An 8,254-nucleotide genomic window follows, 5' to 3' on the forward strand; every position below is an offset into this window, starting at 1 on the left:
AAGATTTATTCATTTTAGAGAGGGGAGGGGCAGAGGGAGAGAGAGAGGAACTCAAGCAGACTCCATGCTGAGCATGGAGCCTGACGCAGGGCTCCATCTCACGACCCTGAGATCAGACCTGAGCAGAAACCAAGAGTTGGCTGCTTAACCAACTGAGCCACCCAGGTGCCCCCCTTATTTTGATTTTTATATTTCCAGAGGTACAAATGCATATATTCTCCCACATGTTCAATCTTCAGAAAAATATTCCAATTTAATTGATAAGATTAAAACAGAAAAGAAGGGGAAAATCTTTTTAATGGCTAAAAATGTACCTAGTTAGAGTGGGTACAGAATAAGACTGTGTTTAATTAGAACAAGTGAGCAAGTTATATCCAAATGTACATAAACACAAGGATTCATAACTTTATCTGCAGAACTTAGTGATCAGAGAAAGGGACCATTGTTAAAAGGATAACATTTTGCTTTACATCTTCCTGTTAATTATTAATGTCCTTTGAATAATTTTAAATATTAAAAAAGTACTAGTCAAGCAGGTCATTTTAGCTTCTCCTTCATCCTCAATTGTCACTTAAAAAAATTTCAAGATACCTACAACTATATTTTATTTTTTAATTTTTTCAAATTTTAATTTTTTTAAAAGATTTTATTTATTTATTCATTTATTTGAGAGAGAGAGCATGAGCAGGGGGAGTGGTAGAGGGAGAGGGAGAAGCAGACTTCCCACTGAGCAGGGAGCCTGACGGGAGCTCAATCCCAGGACCCTGAGATCACCACCTGAGCAAGTCGGATGCTTAACCAACTGAGCCACCCAGGCGCCCCTTATTTTATACTTTTTAAGATTTTACTTATTTATTTCAGAGAGAGAGAGAGTGCGAGCTGGGGGAGGGGCAGAGGGAGAGAATCTCAAGGGAAGTCTGCACTGAGCTCGGAGCCAGACCTGGGACTCCAGGTGCTGGGCTGATCTCATGACTCTGAAATCATAATTTGAGCAGAAACAGAGTCAGGCATTCAACCGATTGAGCCACCCAGGCCCCCCCCACAACTACGTTTTTAAAAAAGGAAATTAGGAAGAATATGCTCTGCTTTTCAAAGTAGTGATCTTTCTTTTTTCCTTTCTCATATGTATATTTGACTGAACTGTTAAACAGTTAATATGTTCATATGGTTCAAAAACCAAAACTACAATGGTATTTAAATAAACAATCACTCCTTTAGCTTCTTTTCTAGACCGAAACCTACTGATCAAGTCCACAGTTCACCTGACATTGGCTTTTGCCATTCATATACTTAAAAAACTTCTTTATGTTGATTTATTTTCACTGTATTTTTGTGAGATCAGTACAGTTTCCCCTCTGGTAGTGGCCTCAGAGAGTCTAGTGACCAGTCAAGATCAGGATAAAAATAGCTGCCACGTGCCCACCAGCCATGGTGAGAATGCCAGCAAAGTACACAGGTGGGCTCTATGTCAGACATGGGCTTGCAATTCTGGCAAGGACACTGTTCGTGCCTTGAAATCTCAGGTCCCCCATGTGAGATCAGGTGCACAGCCACCTTCTTCCCCCTAGTTCATTGCACAACAGAACAATGTGGGACACAACTTGGTGTTCCTGAACTTTGATTGATGTCAAAAATTGTCTCTGGCAGAAGTTTGAATTTACCCATGAGTGAGATAGAATCTTTAAAATGAGAAAATATAGTGTTTATCTCGCACTTTATGTGATGCTGGAGACAAATCAGGAGGAAAGAGAGGAAGAGAGGGAGATGTACAGAATCCCTCCAGAGCAAGAATTGCCTAGATGCTGACCACTCCTCTTCCTCACACATGTCCCCTGAGGGAAATGCCATGGAGATTAGTCACCAAAAGCAGATGAGACTATCTTATTTTGGCATCCCCGTGAGCAGGCCTCAAGACAAGGGCTTGAGTGCAGGTACTGATCCCAAGAAGCCCATGTGAAGGAGTGGGAAAGTGGAATCAGGAAGGGGAAAGCCAGTAAAGGGCGAGTTAATGTGTGGGTTACTACTGTGGGCAACTGGGGCTCAGCCCTGCTGGGGACCTTCTAAGAAACCTCATGGAACACACCTCAGAATTGTCCCAATGAAAGACTAAGAGTTGGGTAAATAGCCATTTGGGTTATGCCTGAGCTAGATGCAATGAACCCCTGGGGTGCAGAGGGAAGCCTTCAGATTGACAAGCTGAGAGGTGCAGGTGCTTGAGATGGGAAAGGCCCCCCATGGTTGTAGGTGAACTCGGAAGGGGACCCAAGGGATACGGAATAGGGCAGCAACAGTCTCTAGTGCTGTGGAGGCGATGTGGTTACCTTCTAATGTCATTCCATTAGATAACTGGCACAAATGCCTTTCTTCTGGAGTACCAGGCTCACCAGGCATAGGCATATTTCTACAAGGTTCTGTAGGGTCCATTGTCTGCAACAACACAGCAGGATTTTTTTTCACTGTTAGTCACACGTTTATTGAAGTAAGCAGTGAACTCAAGGCTATCAGGTTAATGGAGATGAAGAAATGAGGCACCAGAGACAAGTCTCATCTAATTTAAATCTAATTTAATGCCCTCCTTGGTAACATAACTGTTCTGGATTCTATGGTTCTTGGCTTTCTTTCTTTTTTGCAATGCCAACCAAGGAGATTGAATGTGATCTATAAAATTTTGTTACACATCTGATAGAGTGGTTTATTATTTTTTAATCAATCCTCTAAGTTCTTACCTAAAATGTAAGCTATTTGCAATGTCTAGAGAAGTATCCCCATGCCATGGAGGTCCCCAGGAAGGAGGAGTCACTGACATCTGCCACACCCAAATGTTCTCTGCTCCATTTGGAGCTAGTTTCTTTTCATCCTCACACAGGTGAGCAAGTGCTTTTTTACTTACCACCATCATATTTCTTGGGGCCCGAATTTTCTTTTATAAATATCACTGTCTGATGTTATAGACTGAATTTTTATGACCCCCTTCCTATGTTGAAACCTAATCTCCAAATATGATGGTATTAAGAGGTGACTCTTTAGGGGGTGATTAGATCATGAGGGTAGACCCCTTATGAATAGGATTAGTGCCTTAGAAAAGAGACACCAGAGAGCTCCCTAGCCCCTTCTGCCATGTGAGGGTATAGCAAGAGAGTGGGCATTAGTGAACCAAGAGGTGGGTTGTCACTGGACGCTGAACCTGCTGGTGTCTTCACCTTGGATTCCCCTGCATCCAGAATTGTAAGAAATAAATTTCTGCATTTAAAAACCACCCAGACTATGGTATTGGTATTCTGTTATAGCAGCCTGAATGGACCAAGTTATCTTTTTGAGGCTATGTTGTTGTATTTTGAATGTCCCAAATTTTATATATTATATATATATTATATACAGGTATTTTATTTTATAAATATATTTATTATATATTATATATATTTTTATGTATATACATTTTATATATAGTTTTTGATAGACTTTATTTTTAGAGCAGTTTTAGGTTCACAGCAAAATTGAATAGACAGAACAGGGAGTTCCCATTTGTCTCCCCCTGCCCCACATGCATAGCCATCCTCACTAGGAACAGCCTACACCAGAGTGGTACATCTGGGAAAGTGGTATCATCAGCGAACCCACACTGACACATCACTATCTCCCAAAGTGCACAGTGTACCTTACTTAGTGCTCACTCTTAGTGTTGTACATTCTATGGGTTTTGACAAATGTAAAATGACATACATCTGCCATTATTGTGTCATACAGAATAGTTTCACTGTCTTAAATCAAATTATATTTCAAAGTCAGGAGACTTCCAAGGAAATATTTGGGGGTTGACCAGATCTTTCCCTTCATCAGCAAGGTACATGTTTGAGCTCCAAATCTAGGTTTCTACAAATTTACCATTTGGGGAGTCATGGGATCAACCCATAAGTCTTTCTTTTTTTTTTTCCAAGATGACATTTTAAAAACCCATAGGTCTTTAGATGTCACTTTTCACATTTTCAGGGTATCCTCTTCTATTTTAGAAACATCTAGACGACGTGTGAGCCAAGGTCACTTTGGCACGGCCGATGAAATGCTCTTGAGAGCACATGCAGATGGGGATATGCACTCTGAATGCAGTGTGTCTGGTAATCCCAAGTGCGCGAGGGCACCGATGCTTAGGTTTGCATTCAGGAAGGATTTCTCTGACCCAGAGCTCTAATCCGGGATGCCCAGCACTTTAGGAGGATGAGGACTCCTTAATCTCTGTCTTCAGACTCTTACCCTTAACAAACCCCTCCAGGCAGCACACAGACGATTTAGCCAGTGCTAATTCTGTCTCAACTGATTAGGGCAGTAGTAGTAAGACATGAACTTCATGAACTAAAGCTCTTGCCAAATCAGCAGATATTTACGAATGCTTGCCTTGTGCCTAGTAGCCAGGTGCCAATTTGATTCTATTTCTGTCTCTCATTGGCTACACTGTGACCATTTATTAAACTCGGTGCAATTTGAGTTTGGCCAAGCCCGAATTTGAGCAATTACCTATTGAATATTTGTTGCATGTAAGAATGCTTGAATTCTGGGATTTTATTCATTGAAATAAATGAATGTTTAAATAACTTCTGTATTTGATAAGTTTTTACATTTACGAAGGGTGGATTAGTAGAATTAAATGTTTCTACAATTCTGAAAAAAAAAAATTCTTAAAACTAGCGGGAGATATTTACAGAGTTCTTTTGTTTAAGGTGTAAAACAATCCTTAGTAGCTTCACACATTCACTATTCTAGTTGTCCTATATTAATGTGGGTTCTGAAAAGCATTTTAATACTAAAGCATAATTCACACTTCTTTTTAAGTATATTTTCAGGGTTTTTTTTTTTAAAGATTTTATTTATTTATTTGAGAGAGAAAGAGAATGAGAAAGAGAGAGAGAGAGCACATGAGAGGGGGGAGGGTCAGAGGGAGAAGCAGACTCCCTGCTGAGCAGGGAGCCTGATGCGGGACTCCATCCCGGGACTCCAGGATCACGATCCAAGCCAAAGGCAGTTGCCCAACCAACTGAGCCACCCAGGCGCCCTATTTTCAGTTTTTAAAAATAATAAATGATCCTATTTTTTAAAAATAGGAAGGCCAAGGAGCTATCCAAAAATATTTCATTATCAGTACCCGTATCAGAAAAATTCACTGTGAGAAGAGCAGTCATGCTAATTTCTCACAGTTACAGTTAGAAGTGTGAACAGTCTATTTTCATATCCAATAAGAAAAAAAGTTTTAAAAAATAATTACATAAAATCTTGTGTAAAATGTAAATAATTGTACTGATATTGAAAGTACATTTGTTAATTGAAATAAACCTTAACGTAAGACTCAATGAATAAATTGGCATAAAATATTTGACTGTTTCTAATTGTAGATACACGTAATTTCCTGAGATTACAAGGGTCTAAAATTATTCAAGCCCTTATTTCAAGTGAAAGAAATACTTACATTTAAAGTATCTTTACCCCAAATGTGCATCATGGCCATTTATAACAGGACAAATGACATTGCTCCTTAAAATCTGAGTGGCTGATGTCACCTTAGGCCCCATCCCACCTCTTCCGCAAGGTCTCTGCCCTTGCCTGAGGATTTCATCCTCGTGGGCGCTCTGGCTCTGAGTCCGTGCTCTTGTGGGATTCCCAGTCTACCCCATGGCCCACCTCCTATAGCTCTTCCTTCCTCACAGCTCTACGCTGACTCCGAATGCCATCCATTTCCCTCAATATCCACATAAAACCACCCACACAAGCCAACATGTGTATAGTCAACTTACCTAGATGTTGGCCAATTGGAGGTTGGGGGGAGCAGAGAGCGTTGTGTCAAAAACAGTTTAAAACTGGACATTAAATTTCTCCACCATAAAACATTCTTTTGAGGACTTTTGACATTTCAGGCCCAGGCTTCTCATTCTTTTTCTTGGCCTTCTCTCAGCCAGTCCCCCAACAATGCCAAAATTCCTCCTGTTTCGTTTTGCAGAGGACCTCTACACCTTCCTCCTGATTCTGCTCTGAGCCTCTCCTGGATGCCTTTGATTCTGGGTCTCTGCATATTCCCTCCCCTCCCCATCCTTGCCAAGGATAGCGAAGAGACTTAGAGACTTCTTTTCTACTGGTTTGAATTATGCCACGAACGTCCCACTTTAGAAGGCGGCTAGATGTAATTTTTGTTTTAAATAACAAGTCTTGCTCTGTTATACCAGCACCATATAAATGAAATGAGCTCTCCCTGCAGTGGTAAGCAGTACTGCCAACAAAGGCAGTTAATACCGAGGCACTGGGCAGCGGCCCTAAAATATATCTCACTTTTACAAAAGGCGCTACACATTTAGCACTTGGCTAAACGCACCGCATCACAACACATACCCTGGAAAGTGTCCCATGAAGACTGATGATGTGTGTGCTTCCCTCACCTCTCCTTTCTTTTCACTCTGGAAGCTCATTGTCATTTCAGCCCTGCATGCCTCCTTGAAATGTAAAGTGCTAGGCACGTTTGCAAGTGTCTAATGAAAAAGACTAAACCTCTGTCATCGTTAAATAAATGGAAATGATGTAATAGCTTTACTACTTCGATATAATTTATGTGTCACTATAGGTTGAATAAATCATGTTCATTTTCTCCAAGAGATTGTGAGGCAAAACGCATTATATATAAATTTGTATGAGAACCAAAGTGAAATCTAGCAGCACCCTTATAACCGAACTGAATTTTAGATATTTTAGGTAGATTGTTGTAAAGAATGAGTGAAGAAATATTAACATAGTGTTTTTCATGATTATCATTGATTGTTCCTCAATTTTTTTTTCTACAGGTTTCTACTCTGACATTTCGTAGTCCATACATCATGACAATTTTTGGAATATAGTTATCTGCAGTAATGAAAGGCCATTAAAATAATAATGCATTGTAAATGTATGGCAGCAACACAAAGAAGCAGGTACTTAATCGATTTGAAGATGAGAAAACACTTAATAAATTTACATACAACTTTGAGCTGACTTTATTTTAAATAAACTTCCTTTTACTTTTACTTAAAAAAAAAAAAACCTCAGGCATGATAGTATTTATTTATTTGGCATGAGCAGTATATCATTAGTAACTCTTCAGTAAGTTCAGCCAAATAAGAATTTATTAGCTAACATATTGTTAGCAATAAAGGAGCCAACAAAATTTATAGATAAACCAAAGCATTTCTTTATAAAAATTTATTTTTCTGAAGTCTAATTTGTTTTGTTTTTATAATGTACCCAGTGATTTTGGCAGGAATGCTGTGATGGTATTTATACAAGATTATTTCCTTACTTCTCCGCCGGGCATTGGATGAGCATATATTTGCATTCTTTTTAAGATAAAAGTGTCCCTTTATTTTATATGTGCATTTTACTAAAAGCAACTAGCCTGAGTTTGGACTAATTAAAGTGTAGCTGTATATACTTACATCCTCTGTGAAGTCTTCCTGGTTTTGACATTGCTCATGCAAGAAGCATCCAAAGACTTCCCTTGCAGAAGCGATTCTGGCTGCAGATTTAAAAGCACATCTGACAACTGTTCCAGAAACTGTCTTAATTAATTCACCTTGCCTTAAATACGAACTCAACTAAGTTGATTAGTCCTATTTCATGACAGAAACGTTGCCCTCCGATATCCTCTAAAGATAGGGGAAAAGACGCTAAGCCCCAGGAAACTGCACTGAAGTGTACATAAACCTGTCTCAGAGTTTAGTCTTTAGTTTAATCCTTCCTTAGCCTCTAAGATGCTTTGTGGGCATTCACTTAATGCCCCTCTTCAATTTGACGCAGAAGGAAAATACTAGGAGAATAAGTAATAAGTTTTCTTTGATGGCAATATGACCTATTTCATATTTCCAACAGGTTTTGAGTGGGAAAATTCCTTCACAAGTAAGGAAAAAAAACCAAGTTATTTTTCACAGAGCTGCAAAATTAAACAGAAGAGGCAATCTATTTAAGGAAGAAGCTTCTAGGAAGTACAACTGTACTTTCTGATAGACAAGAAGAAAGCCCTTCACAGTCTGTGTGAGAGCTGCGATCTATATAAAAGAGAAAATATGGAATTTTGAAAATGTGATCTGTTTTATTTACTAGTGAAACATTTGTAGCTTTGAAAAAGAACATTAATAATTTTTATTCCTAATAATTTGCTAGTGGAAAGTACAAAATAAGAATCCAAGACAAAAATTAGAATTATGTTACAAGTAGTGCTTTAGGTTTCCTGTTTGAAGATAACTTGCTT

Source organism: Mirounga angustirostris, unplaced genomic scaffold, assembly GCF_029215605.1.
Source record: "Mirounga angustirostris isolate CCGP_5_RB_7025 unplaced genomic scaffold, mMirAng1.0.hap1 SCAF_1, whole genome shotgun sequence".
Taxonomy (NCBI): Eukaryota; Metazoa; Chordata; class Mammalia; order Carnivora; family Phocidae; genus Mirounga; species Mirounga angustirostris.